The sequence below is a fragment of the Pinus tabuliformis genome, chromosome J (genome assembly GCF_031772625.1).
Source record: "Pinus tabuliformis cultivar Carrire ecotype Pingquan chromosome J, CPIR1, whole genome shotgun sequence".
NCBI lineage: Eukaryota > Viridiplantae > Streptophyta > Pinopsida > Pinales > Pinaceae > Pinus > Pinus tabuliformis.
The window spans coordinates 722,830,443-722,845,200 of NC_142295.1; the positions used below are offsets into that span (position 1 = coordinate 722,830,443).

The 14,758-nt window shown below is 40.6% G+C and overlaps 1 pseudogene across 1 annotated transcript; it reads right to left on the reverse strand.

The window, feature by feature from the left end:
* Positions 1–12,596: 12,596 nt before the first annotated feature.
* On the reverse strand, positions 12,597–13,965 carry LOC149228782 (early nodulin-like protein 12; annotated as a pseudogene). Its single transcript, XR_016247243.1, has 2 exons — positions 13,666–13,965; positions 12,597–13,581 (listed from the first exon to the last, which is right to left on the reverse strand). The product of XR_016247243.1 is annotated as an early nodulin-like protein 12 (transcript).
* Positions 13,966–14,758: the final 793 nt, after the last annotated feature.

Sequence of the window (14,758 nt, forward strand, 5' to 3'; positions counted from 1 at the left end):
GGGAGAGTTTCTTATATCCAGATGGAAGTTGTTGCGGTGAAGCAGGATGGTTATCCAACACTCTTTTGGCTTCATTCAAAAAAGGACAAAGGTGAAGGAAATGGTTACCTTCACATAACTTACATGGAAACTTAACCTTCCTCCTCTGTCCATGAACTTTACTATCACTGGTTGAAGGTGTGTTACCAACATGATCTCCAGAAGTTGATGACACAGGATGTTGTGAACGAGGAGACCATTCTTTCAAGATCTGAGGAAAGTGAGGACAATCTCGATGAAAATGGTCTCCCACACAAAATATGCATGGAAATTTGGGTTTGAGAAGTTTAATGGGCAGATTTTCTCCAGATGATTTTTTCAAAGCTATGGTTGTTTGGTTGCCCCCTGCTGAATTGCCTTCTTCTTCTTCTCGTTCGCTTTCTTCTTCTTCTTAGCCACCTGGTTACTAGTATCACTACTTTCACCAAGCGAAGAGGAAGAAAGGGAGGGAGAAACAAACAAGGAAGAAGGCGAAGGGTCAACTTCAAGATCAACTGGATATGTATTCGATTACGGAGAAATTATAGCATTTTGAACCACAGAGGTTGAAAACGGCCATACTGGTAGGCCAATAGTAATTCCTGGAAGGGACAATGTAGTCATAGAAGGAGCACCAATATTTCCCCAAGAAGGAAAAGGACTAGGATTCCTGTTGAAAGGGATTCCTTGATTGGTGGACTCCGGATTTGTCTCCATATATCTCAACCTAAGATCAACTAAAGAATAGGGATGTTATTGCGAATTCAATTAATTTTAAAGATGCTTTGACACAACTTTGCTTTTTCAATTTTTAAGAGTCGAGAAAATGCTAAAGATGACTCTAGTCTCCTTCGATTTTTAATGAGCCTAAAAGGACAAGTGCTCAGATGGACCCTTTCTAATAAAGAGTAAAAAAGGAACGAAAGTGACTACTCTGGAAAATATAGACAGAGGGATTACCAAACCAATTGCAAAAATACAATATACACCTTGGTGATAAATTAAAGAGAAATTACCAAGGACTTATGTATGGCAGTCAATCTTCCCGAATGTTGTGTTCAGTGCATTGCGATCAATAAGGCGGCATACTCAGTTTCCTATGGATAAAGGATTTAAGCCTATTGTGGTCTCCAAATATATACGCAACAGTACGGGGAGCATAAGTCCATGGTAGCACTTGTTGTATCAAGGAGGAGGAATCACTCAACCTTCAATGAAGATGATAGTTACTAGTTTTAACAACGCCATAACACGTCTCTAGCCTAGACCTCTAGATATATTGCGTTAAGTTCCAAAGCATTGTTATGTTCATTGAAATTTATTTTAGAGTTGATCTTGTTTAGAGTTTGCATTTCAATGGTTCACCACATGATGATGATTTGAAATTTCTAAAATGCAATCTACAATAATAAAAAATATTTGTTTATTTTGAGTAATGAAAATCCTAGCTATTAGGGAAAGAAGATTACAATTCTTTCAAACAAAGAGAAAAGAGCACACACTAGTGCATATTCCTAAATCATTTTTTTGCACACAAACCAAAAATGCTAAATGCAAATGCATGTATTTGTTTTCATTCTCTTTAATGTGAAAAATTCCAAAAAGGAAAACTAAATGCAGCAAAGATTTGAAATATTTCTTTCAAAATGACATTTTTGACCATTTTTTCTTCAAAAGAGAAAGGAAGACTCAACAACACTTTTCAATCTTAAATAAAAATGCTTTTGACACTTTGAATAAAAACAAATCAAATCAAATAAATGAAGGAAAGTTCAATAAATTATCAAGGGAAGGAAGAATCCACGACACTTCTCTTTTCGACACAAAACGACAATTACGACACTTTTTGTACCAAAGCAAAAAATCGATTTAAAATTTTTTTTGACAAAGGATTGTAAATGATGAACAAATACACAAAAACATTCACTAATCCGAATCTAATTTAGGCTGATATATGTGATACAAGTAGGCTTCAGTAAGGAGGCATTGTTCATATGCAGCAAATCAACTAAACCAAACTGAAAACAAGGTCAAAACCACCAATTTCTAGAATGGAAAAAGAGTTCAGTCAGTCATCGCACCTGGGCTTCACAGAAACAGGGATGCATCACACTTACTACACTCGAGAGGTGTTATGCATACTGAGTGGCATTGGGAGACAGCGCGATGCTCCAAGGAGCACAACTGAAATGGGTTTTGGCTCAAATGTGGAGCTGTTTTCAATGAGTTAAGGTGGGTTTTGATGAACAATGCTGAGCAAAGTATGATGGAATGTCTTGAGAGGTTACTAAGCTACCAAAAGGGCATCTAGATGTGCTTGCAAGTCAAATGTCTAATTCATAAACTAAACCAGAGATTGACTGAAGCAACATTCATCTACTATGCAATTGCAAAGAAAGAGCAGTTTGAAGGCTATCTGGCTGACTTCAGGCTCTGTCTATAACTTATCAAATTGAACATAAAACAAACAATAACAACAAACAAACATATAATCGTTTCCCCAGTGGAGTCGCCAATTTGTTTCTGGGAAAACTAGTATTCCTAAAGAATGCTAGCCCTCTAGGTTTGGCAGCTACCCTAGAAACAACAGTTTAAAGCAATTCAACGATTTCTTCTATGTGTAATAGATAAGAGAAAGATAAAGGAACCAACCTGGAACTTCCGCTTGATCCTTTGCTTGCTCTCTCTCTCTCCTTTGATAGAACCCGCAACTCCTCCCCGTACTTAACACACTTGGAGAGTACCTGCACAAGTACAACAACAAAGAACCGTCAAAGCATCATGATCTATTACAACATAAACATTACAGAATCAGATATATAATGAACAAATGATAGTATTCACAAATGATAACATTCACAATGGCACAATCATATGGAAGAAAACTTGAAGAACTTTATTAATAGAAGGGATAATTGCAACCCATTTGTCTGATCCAGCATCATCCTCCCAGCTTCAATCCTTCTTCACCTCATGAAATAGCAAGATCACACCAACAATACAATGCTCTCTCCTCAATATTATTACAAACTATTAGCACTTACTTGCAATTCACAATATTATAGCCTCCCGATCTCTTGGATCAGGGATCCATTTATAGATGTGTGCAAGGGTGTGAGTCATCCATGGGGTTTGATTAGTGTCATTTCACTTGTTACATTTGGTTCCATAAGAGAAGGGATAACTAAAGTTTAGATCCCTTATTCATCCTTGGGCGAATTCAGAGAGGCAAGTGGCATAGGAGAAGTTTCTAGAAGATTCTATGAGCATCCACTTAGCAAACTATCCCAGAAATTTGTCCATCCTTGCCCATCGCACCATATAGAAGGCCTAAACAGTATGCATTGCACCTTGGCAGTGTACCACTCAGTATGCATCGCACTTTGCTAGTGGAGCAGTCAATATGGTTCAATTTAGGCAATTTCTGGATGGTTTCTCAGATGGAACTTTTGGGGAATGATGTATTCAGATGACTATGTTCCTTTAGGGTATGAAACAATTCTTTTAGGGGTTGAATGAGACCTAGTTTATCAACATATAAGTTTGGGGTTGATGTGCCCAAATATGTCTATAACATCCATGTTCTGCTGATCCTCTGGATTGCATTGTCTTGTGTTCTTCTGTTCCGAACTCTACACCTGTTGTGAACAAGGATCAAGCCATCGATGGAGTTGGTGGCGCAAAACCAACTTGTATTTTCATTTATGATGAGTATGAATAGGAACCTGAACATCAAACCGCAGTGAAGGATGACCTCCTTCTATCAGCACCTCCTCTTCTTTTTCCTAACATCTTTGGTGATTCTATTATCTCTGATTTTCCTTGTGTAAATCCATCCACAGATGCATCCACTACTGATCATTCGTAGAACACACCCAATGTCAGTACATCATTCATCAGTGGAGAGGACAAATTATGCATTGAAAATCCACTTGATTTTTCATCTTCTTTTTCTGGAAATGCAGATAGTGAACATTCTTGCTTCTCATGTACCCCTCTGTTTGATTTATCGATTATAAGGATTCCGATGAACTCATTGATTTTCATGATCATCATTGTCGTGATATTGTTACTCCCATATTCAATCACGATGTTGATTATCTCATTGTTGATCTTTCAAAGCCACCTATTTATGATGATCTATCTGTCGACGAAGTCGAAACCCCGCAAGATGTCGAGGCACTTCAGCTCGAGCTAATGGTTATGTCAGGCCTTCGTTTTCCTGAGGTTGGTTTCACTTTTTATCAAGAAATTGTTGAAACACTCAAGGCTCCTCATCACTCATCTGTATGCATTGAAGATCAATACATGATCCCAGAGCTCATGCATTAGAGGAATCTTACACAGAAAGCACACTTGCACGACGTAAGTTGTCTATGTTTCTCATGTTTGCTTGCATGTCACAGTCAAGAGAGTGCATATGCTTAACATCTGCACGTAGTGTATCATAGCACCATGGTAATTCCACAGAGTGCATGTCATGCGCTTTCACTTTTTTCTTTTATGTGGATGCATTTAAAATTGCAGTGTGTTTGTCTTCATTGTTATGTGTTTCATGTTTGATGGTTCGCCTGACTATGTTGTTAGCGGACCATGCCTTCACTAACATGGATCAACCAATGCATTTGTGGTTGCATTAGAAATATCACTTCACGTGATCAGACACATGCACCATTAGCTTAAGAGTAGGAGTAGTGTTTTCTTTATGTTTGGTTTGCTTGCATGCATGTTTGCTTTCTTAATTGGTTTGTTTGTTTGCTTGCCTGCTTGCTTTGCTTACTCGCTTTGCTTGCGCATTTACTTCTGCTCTTTTCTTTGTTGTTTTCTTTGTTTGCTTACATTCGTAGGTTAGTTTCATGTGAAACTGTGTATGACCCTTTAAACAAGTAGGGTAAAGTACAAGAGGACTTGTACAACTATCAATACTTGGTTATCTGTCATCTTATCGCTTTATGTAGAACTTATTGTCTTTAGTTAATGATACACCAATGGTAAATATGTTATGTTCGAAGTGAACCTTAATGAAAACACAATGCTTGCATGGTAACTAGTACCACCTTCTCTAGTCAGTTGTTTTTGGGTTAACCCTTGTCAACTCAGTCAAGTAGAGTAAGGTGAGGGGAAAACCTTAACAAGTATGTCAGAGGTATATACAAAATACTTCTTTGAAGGAACAACCTCTTCTGCTCTCAATATGTTGGGATACCTCTTTTGCCTCTAAAATGAATAAGTGTTATGCATACTTCTCGAAAAATGAAAAATAAAATAAAAATGAAAATGTGAACTTTTTTGAAAAAATGATTAAGGCGAAAGAAGAGAAAGGCTTCCTGCATAGAGAGGTGATGCAAGTAACTCCGTTGGGGTACTGACCAGGCTCCCTGGCAGCGGAGCGATGATTGTGTTCCTACGTGACTCCACCAGGGTACTGTCCAGGCTTGTTGGCAAAGGAGCAACACCAAAGATAAAACTTAAAATCTAACTATCATATTGCTTGTGTACAAATATACCCCTCATCCCCAAGCTAAACAACTGTGTTGAATTAGCTTGGAATGTGTGCTGACTGACCAAGAGCATGGAAGTGCTACATCTTTCAATCAAGCTAGTGTGGAAACCAAGATGATCAGAGAATTGAAGAATACTTCCGGAGGAGTTAGACTTGCTTCTCACGAAACAAGGTCCATTCAGAGAACTAGAGTTCTACCAGTGTGTCGCCAAGTGTTGTAGAGGCTACAACCACCCTCCAAAATTTTGTCATAGCTTCGTTTTGGAGCCTCCCTACCAACCATCCTTAGCAACATATCTTGCACTGTTCAAGTACATATGCTTCAGTTGAGTTTCAGTGGCTTACGAGCCTATGTTTGACAGCTCGTTTGCCTCCCACTCGAAGGCTGACATTCCTAAACTTGGTCACTTTCTGGATGCTTTGCTCACCTGAAAAATTGTGCAATTCTGGAGGGGAACCAACCTTCCTCTCCAAAAATATGCAATCCATCTAGGTTTCCTGTTGTGCTCCATAAATACGCAGAATAGCCAGGCAACCTTCCCTCTGGAAACTGCGCAATGCAGCCCATCACTGGGCTTTCTCTAAAACAATGCGTAATTCTCACTGATAGCTAGGGATTCAGTCTAGAAATTGCACAATCTTGAGGGACAACCAGACTTGCTTGGCACAGAAACTATGCAAAAGTCATTCCCAGGATTGCAGACTATTGCATGTGCTCCCAGGTTGACCGATTCCCTCCAGGGTTCAACAATCTTGATTTGCTTGCATGGGTTGCTTTTCCCAAAAAGGAAAAAAGCAAAAAACATCCCTAGATTTTAGGGATCCATTTTTAGCAGCTGGAGGTTACATGCAGAAGCCGTTTTAGAAACCTCCCGTTAAGTGTCGCTTTTTCCTACATTTGTGGCATGCGCGTCATAAGCCTCGATCTTATCAAACTTATTTATTCGACGCTCCAAAGCTCATTCTTCACATTGATCTTGGAGCTCTGACATCCCACATTTCATCTAGGAGCATTCAACACATTCAACTCAACTTTTTCCAGGTAAGTCTGCTTTTCATTTCTTTTGCTTCTTTTCTATTTCTTTTTGTATTTCGGTTTGTGTGAGTGTTGTTTGCTTGGTTTCAATGAATGCTCCATGTCGTTTTAATGCATGTTAGCTTGTAGAAGCATTGTTTCAAATTTTCATTGCATCTCACTGTTGTCGCATGTGTGACATTGTTTCTGCACTAACGACCGTCGTTGTGAAGACTCACTTCACATACTTTCTTGTTTTCCCGTTTTCTAAATCTTGCAGTCACTATTTGCATGCATGATCATTCACCCTTGTTTGCACTCAGCTTCGCCATGCATTCAAACTTTACATGTTTTCAGTCGCCCGTCAGCGGGTCTGGGTTGCCTTAGCCCGGATCTTGCTTTACTCGGCTTGCAATGCGCATTTTTGAGAATGAAGGCTCTGCCTTCCTCCCAGAAATTTCACAAATTTGGCCCAACACTGGCCTCTAGGCTTGCTCTACACAATTCTAAGAGGCAATGCCTTGTTGACCCCAGAAATTGCGCAAATGCAATTTGTTGGTTGCAGTCATTGATGACTGAAACTACACATTAAGCAGTTTCATTCCTTAGCAGGCCAGGCGGGATTGTGGATTGTGCAGTTTTAGTAGTTATTCAACCCCCTAACAGTCCGAACTATGCTTTGTGTAGTTTTGGCCGTCAGTCTCCCATCCTCCTGGTGAAAATTGCGCAATCTTCCCAGTCAGTCACCCAGGTATGTTGCATGTCAGTCCTCAAGTTTCTTTTGCTTTTCAACTAATAGATTGCTTGCCATGAGCGTTTCTTTGTCTCCAAGTATCACAGGTGTTCGTCCATCTCTCAACAGTACATGTACGATGGCTTCCAAGAGAGCAAGGTCAAAGGACACCGTTGAGAGTGCAACTGGAGATGCAGTTGAGCAAGTGTCTATGAGATTGTTTATCTATGAAGACACTAGGTTGTTCATAGACAAGGATATCAAGATGAAATGGTAGGATATCAATGACACATTTTCAGGAACATTTGAGGGGAATATGGAAGACTATAGGGTCTATGTCAACATTCACAAGTCTGGCTTGTATCAGATTGCATGCAAGTATCCCGCGTTTCCATGCACGCACATGATCCACTGGATTGTCTCACATACTGATCCAAAGACAATGGTGTTGAGCAATGTCAGTGGAACACAACTTGCTACCTTCAGGGTGAAGGACTTTCAGGAGATGTATCACTTGCCACAACTAGTGATCACAATGGATACACCCTTCAACAAACCCAACAACAGTGCAAACTCAAGGGACATCTTGAAGAGCTGGGTGAAAGAGCCATCCAATTTCAGGAAAACACCCAGCCAAGCTTACAAGATGAAGATAATGTGGAAGGCATATAAGCTCTTGGTCATCTTTACATGCCACTTATATGACCAAGAGAGCATAAAGACCTTCCTACAGAGTTGGGTGATTGTGTTCAATCAACTAGCAAGTGAAGGAAGACCTTGCAATTGGTCTGACATGTTAGCTCTCACGTTGAACGAACACGTAATAGAACCCCAACATCTACCCAAGGGTCAACAAGCAAAGATATACATGTCTTCTTAGATACTAGATGCAGTTTGTGATCATCAGCAGTTCCCAAGCTTGGGTTGGTCATGGACACCTTCAGAAACCTCTGTACACACTTATTGCAGGTTTTTCTCTGAATGCAACTTCAATGGACTTATCATATAGTTATTAGACCACTTCATCACCCCAGTGTATAGGATGATATTTGTGCAGGATCCACCTTGCATGTCACAGGTAATAATGGAGGCATTGATCGACATAGCAGATTGGTATGGCTCACCCCTTTGCACCTTGTACGAATGTACAATGTGGAGAAGGCTTCGCATCTTTTACCAGAGTTTGCCATGGACAAGCTCATCATGTAAGTCATATCACTTCTCGACAAGGTTTCCAGCTATACTGCACAAGAAGAAGAAGGCACCTTGGCCCGCTCTTCCCTTGTGGATCGGATTGTATGAGATCCAAAATCTCATGGATGCTAATGCCGAGATGGAGGATTCAAGAGATTCACCTTCGGCACCAGAAGTTTCAATTCGTATGACCTGCATTGCTTAGTGAAGGACCACTGTGCGAGAGTGCAACATCCTTGGATCCACGGGGCGTGTCATTGGCCTGAGGAATACCCTTGGAGATATTGTTATCTGTTCTCAAGGCTCATTGAACCAGTCAGCATAGCTATGGAGTGGTTAGCAAAGCAAAAGGCAATAACATCTCAGAGAGCAACATCATCAACAACAAGAGAGGGTAATAGACCTACGTGTGACAAAGGCAAGAGAAAGGTTTTTGAAAACATAGAGGTAGAGCAAAGCTGCAACTTCAAAGCAGATCCACTTGTGTTGAAAGAAGATTTGGAGATTGAGGCTAAGAAATGACAACACAATAAAAGGATCATGCAAAGGCAGAGGGAGAAATAGAAAAGGAGTTGCAAGAGTTGAAGTGCCAACTCAGGGAAGAGCAGAAGCTGCGCAGAAGAGAGAAGGAAGCGCAACAGAAACATATACAACAGGAGGTGCAACATGCACAGATTGATGAAACTGTGCCCATATAGGTTATTGACTCATCTGAGCAGCTGACACAAAGAAGACAAGGTGAGCAGTCACACGAGCAGGACTTGGCTCAAGAGATTGAACAGATGCTAGGGCAAATGGACACAGATATTGTTCAACCAGAATCAAATTAGGATATTGATCTCATGCCTCAGAACCAAGAGGTCACCCCACCGGCTTCACCAGATCTGAAAGTAGAGCAAGTCCCAAGTGATCATTGAAGAGACAATCCAGAGGCGGAGATGCACAACATATCTTTCGATGATTCATAACACATAGTTGTGCAGTCGCGCAGAGTGCCTACTCCGGATGTCCATGAATCTCTCATGCAGTTTGAAGAACGAGTGATCATGTCCGATGTGCGTAGACATCCAGCTGCTTCGACCGATGCTACCAAAGCATATGCTGAAGCCACCAACTCAAGTGTTAGATTCTTGATAGCTGAGAATGAGCGCATGGCTAAGGAGTTAGAAGCAGCCAAGCAGGGAGGAGAGCAGATGACGACATCTTCTAGAGCAGAGTTGAGGAGAGCGATACTAGATGAAGTATTGTCTCTCAAGACATTCATGCGAAATTTGTACTCCATATTCAACACCGTGCATAAGTCAGTTTTCCATCTCAATGGTTGGCAACAATGTTGTGTTAGGAGAGCACACATCTTGTCAGATATGCACACTACTGTTGATCACATGCAAACATGGACAATGAGGTACAAAGGAGCCCCATTGCACTTGCTAAAAATGATGAAGCCAAAGACGATAGAGTTGAAGGCATACATCTGGAGTCAGATCTAGAACTATGAGAAACTCCCACAGTTCATCACTAGTTTGCAGGCTTCACATGCATGAGTGTTCAGAAGCATGGATGTCATTGTGCGCATGCATGCGATCCCATCCATTGCCACACTCACCGAGACAAAGTCAAAGAACCAAGTCTGACTGGAGTTGGACATGTACTTTGATCAATTGATGCACGTAGCCACCAACGCAGGCTTGGAGATCAGTGTAGACATTATGCATCAATATGTTACTGGTTTGGAAGCACTCAAGATTATGATGCGCATGTTATCAGACGAGTTGGACAGAGGTGCAAAATAAGTGTACTCGGATGCAACTAAGGCAAGAGTTCACTTTCAGAAGGATGTCACCATAGAGCACGCGAACACCATAACAGACTACCAAGCTTGGCATTAGTTCGCCACCATCGATCATCGCGAGGATGTCGAAGAGTTGGTCTTCCCACAACTGTTTGAGTCTTAGTGATGTCTTGCATGGCTTACTCAAGCCTATTATTGTGTCACGTGGGTACATGTGTAGATTGTAATGTAAACATGTTGTAATAATGAAAGACCAAGTGTGGATAGTAGAATGTAACAGTCATGTAGTAGTTGAAGAGTCACGAGGGTAGGTGAAGAATCACAAAGGGGAATGTCAAGGGTCACCCCACCCTTTGCTATTTATAAAACCTCATAACTCATTGTACATGATTTTGGGAGCCAAGCTTCCTATACGTGTAACTTAGAGAAAGCTTGGAGTGTATTGTAACGAGCCTTGGCTTCTCCATAGTGCAGAGCTAGTACATCTCTTTAGAGGAGCAGGTGGCAGTGACTGTAATGTTCCGCTATCGGGGCTAGTGGAAGTCTTGGTTGTATGTATGATTGGATCTTTCACTCTCTTAATATAACAAAGCCAACATGTTTCATGCATATGTTGTTATTGTAGTTCAGTTATCCTGGTTACTTTAATGATGTATGTAGTTGTTATTTATGCATGTATGTATGGACTATTCCGTATGTGTTTGTATGAATCTTATCGAAGCACGTTGTTGATATAAACCATCACTTTGGATCGTCGGGTATCCTGCTTTCCATCTCGTGATGTCTTACTGCTCGTGTGTTCCCTTTCAAGCTGTGTGTTATCACAAGTTTCTAAGGGGCACACTCAGTCCCCCTTCCGTGTGTTAGAGCCTCTCATGCACCTTCCTTGACTTGTTGCAAGGTCACACCCTTGCTACCAACAAGGACATCTTACTTACTGCACTGTACTACCCACTGTTAGGACTCCTACTCCAAACAGTCTGAGGTCTAATTGGAACTTCTTATCAGCGAGATACCCCTAACATGTTGGTGGGTCCAACACCGTCAACAGAGCCCAAATTGAATCCACAATTGATATTGTTACATATTTAAAAATGCCCACTATTTGTGTTTGTTTCTCTTTTCATCAGGGAGCTTTCTTAGACCTTTGTATTTTAATAGCCTAAAATTGATTCCACAATTGATATTGTTGCATATTTAAAAATTCTCAGAATTTGTGTGTTGTTCTTTTTATTTGTAGCAAGCCCTTGTTCATGGGACCTTGACCCTAAGGTTGGACTACTTTAGTATTGTGGTCAAGACCCATTGACATTGGTTTATGTAACAAGGACATCCTCGCTACAAGCATTCAAGGCAATTATTTTCAAAGGGGTGTGTAGAGTTAGAAGGTTCTCAAGGGTGTAATGTGGGGCAAGTAATAAGTAGCCCAAATTGAATCCACAATTGATATTGTTTCATATTTAAAGATGCTCACAATTTCTGTGTGTTGTTGTTTTCATTAGAGAGCTTTCTTAGATCATTGTATTTTTAATAACCCAAATTGATTCCACAATTGATATGTTGCATATTTAAAAATTCTTAGAATTTATGTTGCTCTTTTTATTTTTAGCAAGCCCTTGTGCATGGATCCTTCACCCTAGGTTCCATGGACTATTTTAGTATTGTGGTCAACACCCATACACGTAGACATTGGTTTATGTAACTGGGGCATCCTCACTACAAGCATTGAGGGCAATGATTTTCAAAGGGGTATTTTGTAGTGTTGGAACACTCTCTAGGGGTGTAATGTGGGTCCATTAGAGTGACAATGACATGGTGCCAATTCAATGTAAATTGGATGCTTATCATGTTCTAAATAAGGTCCCCTAGTTAGTAAGTAGGGAATAAATGTAAATCCCACAATATAGTTAGGAGGTGCGACTTTAATTGTATAGATAACTATAAATAAGAATGAAGCCTTCCTTTTAAAACATGTGCTAGAATATGTTGTATTAAAGCTAACTCATGGAAAATGTTGCCCCTAGAAAGTGAAAGTAATAAGGAGCCCAAATTAAATCCACAATTGAATTGTTGCATATTTAGAGATGCCCACAATTTATGTGTTATACTCTTTTCATGAGAGAGCTTTCTTAGATTTTTATATCTTAATAGCCTAAATTGCCTAATGAATAGTTATATATTTAAAAACTATAGCACTTCTTTCTCGAGTTGAATTAACTAACTTAAGATCTGCTCAGAACATCATCAAGTCCAATCATGATTACAATTTCCTTAAAAAAACATTATTTTTGTTATCAATAACACAAATGTGAATAACAGAAACCAAGTCACAGCTTTGCCATCAAAAGAAAAACAGGTTTATGAATTAAAATTATAATCATTAATCAGAAATGCGGTCTAATTCTCATTTATGTCTGACTGCCAGCTGCTGGAATACGCCTGAAAGTCCACAGACTGAGAAAAAGGATCCAAGGATTCGCCTGTTATTCGATTCGCCGACACAGAAACACATTATTGAAATCGCTGGCATGAATGAATACGGATATGCAGAGGTCTCTGAATAAATAAAAAATATAAGAATAACACAAATAATGCTCTGTGCTCTGGCGGGCTAATAACATAATTCTATACAGGTCACGCAGATGGTATAGTATATATAGGTTTAGAAGGTCGCCATGGCCAGGCCCCACATGAGCAGGGCCACTGCGGTAGCAGCAGCAGAAACAGAGGAAGACGAGGCAGCGAGAGAGGTAGATTCAGTTGCGGAGGCCGCGGGCGGGAGTGAGGGCTCCCCTCCGTTCTCCTGCGATGGCTGGGGAGAAGCAACGACCGGCGCAGACGGGGACGGGGCTACGGATGGCGGGGACAGAACGGGGCTCGGAGAGGGTACAGAGGCGGCCGGTGCTGGCACAGGGGTGGGAGGAGCCACAGACGGTGCAGGGGACGGAGCGGCGTTGGAAGGGGCAGGGGCCGGAGTGGCTCTTGATGGTGTGGGCGTTGGAGTGGCCGCGGATGGTGCAGGCGATGGAGTGGCCACGGATGGGGCAACTGCAACCGGGGTCGGAGCTACGGCTGTGGAGGTAGGGGCGGGCGAAGGGCTGCCAACGCGGATAGTGTTGCGCGGGGCCATGACCACGATGACGAGCTTTTCACCCTTCTGGCAATTGGTGGCGTTGCCGCTGATGAAGTAGAAGGGGCCGTGTTTAGGAAACTTGAACACCGTGTTCCCGTCTTTGAAGGGGCAACGGGGTTCGTTGTCTTGCAGGCTTCGTAGTCTTGCGAATTCACTTGCAGCACCGAGTCCTCATTTGGGTTGTACTTGAACACTGTAAATTCCAACCAAAACATTAATGAATAACAAGCCCCACAAAAATTATAACAAAGAAATGCGCCCCTGGAAAATGACTTACCGAGTAGATCCCCGACTTGGAAGCGATTTCGGCCGGCCCACTGGTTGTACGACTCCTGAGTTCCGGAGGGAGGAACCCACCCGTTTCCGCCTCCTACAGTGAACTGATGATAAGCCGCGACAGCCTGTAAAACCATTAGAAAACTGAGTGCCCCAGCGTAAAGCGACGCCATTGATAATTCGCCTGCAAGCTCGAGCGCTATACCAGATGACAGACAGAAAAATAGAAGAAGAAGAAGAAGAGTAGCCGAAAGCACGAGGAGAACAGAAGGCAGGCAATTGCTAAGAGAGTAGAATGGGCAGTGGGGTTTTGTAAGGCCGTGGCTCTGTCTAGCCGTTGGGCCAGTCCGATTAAAACAGAATATTCTTGTCTTTACCTAATTTCTTTGATTTTTTAAATAGGTGTATTTTCGGGCAAATAAATTTGACAGCATACTTACCGTTACCGTATGGATTTTTTTAATTGGACGATGGGCATTCCGAAGCCAACTAAGATGCCCTCTCCTATGCATCTCGTTGTCACTAAAATGAAAGGTGGACATGAAATACGTTGTAAAATTAAAGGCATTTTATTTTTCATTAAAGGTGGTTGTTAATTTTACTTTTATAACGTTAATTTAGCTGTGTTTTCATTAAATTTCTCGAAACCATTTTAATTTTATATATTCTATTATTTTTTTATTATGATAAACCGATAATATGTATGAGTGATTTAGGTAAGGTTCAAGATTAAAATTTCCACTATAACATCAAGAGTATATATTTAATAGTCTACTGAAGAATTCATGACTTAGTAAGAGTCGAAACTCCATGAAAATGAGGAACCTACTCCTTAAGCCTTATAATAATGTGTAAATAAACCTTATTACCTAATAATCATGAAAAATTTTAAAAATAAAAATAGCTTTCACTAATAAAAACTTAAATGAATTTTACAAGTCCCTAATATGTTTCATATTTTTTTTATAAAAATACTCATAATTTATATATTTTAATATAATTTTAACCATTTTTAAATAAAATAAATTATTTATATATAAAATTTGTAAGGATTTACGAATCTTGTGTTTTAAAAAACATATAAAAAATTAATC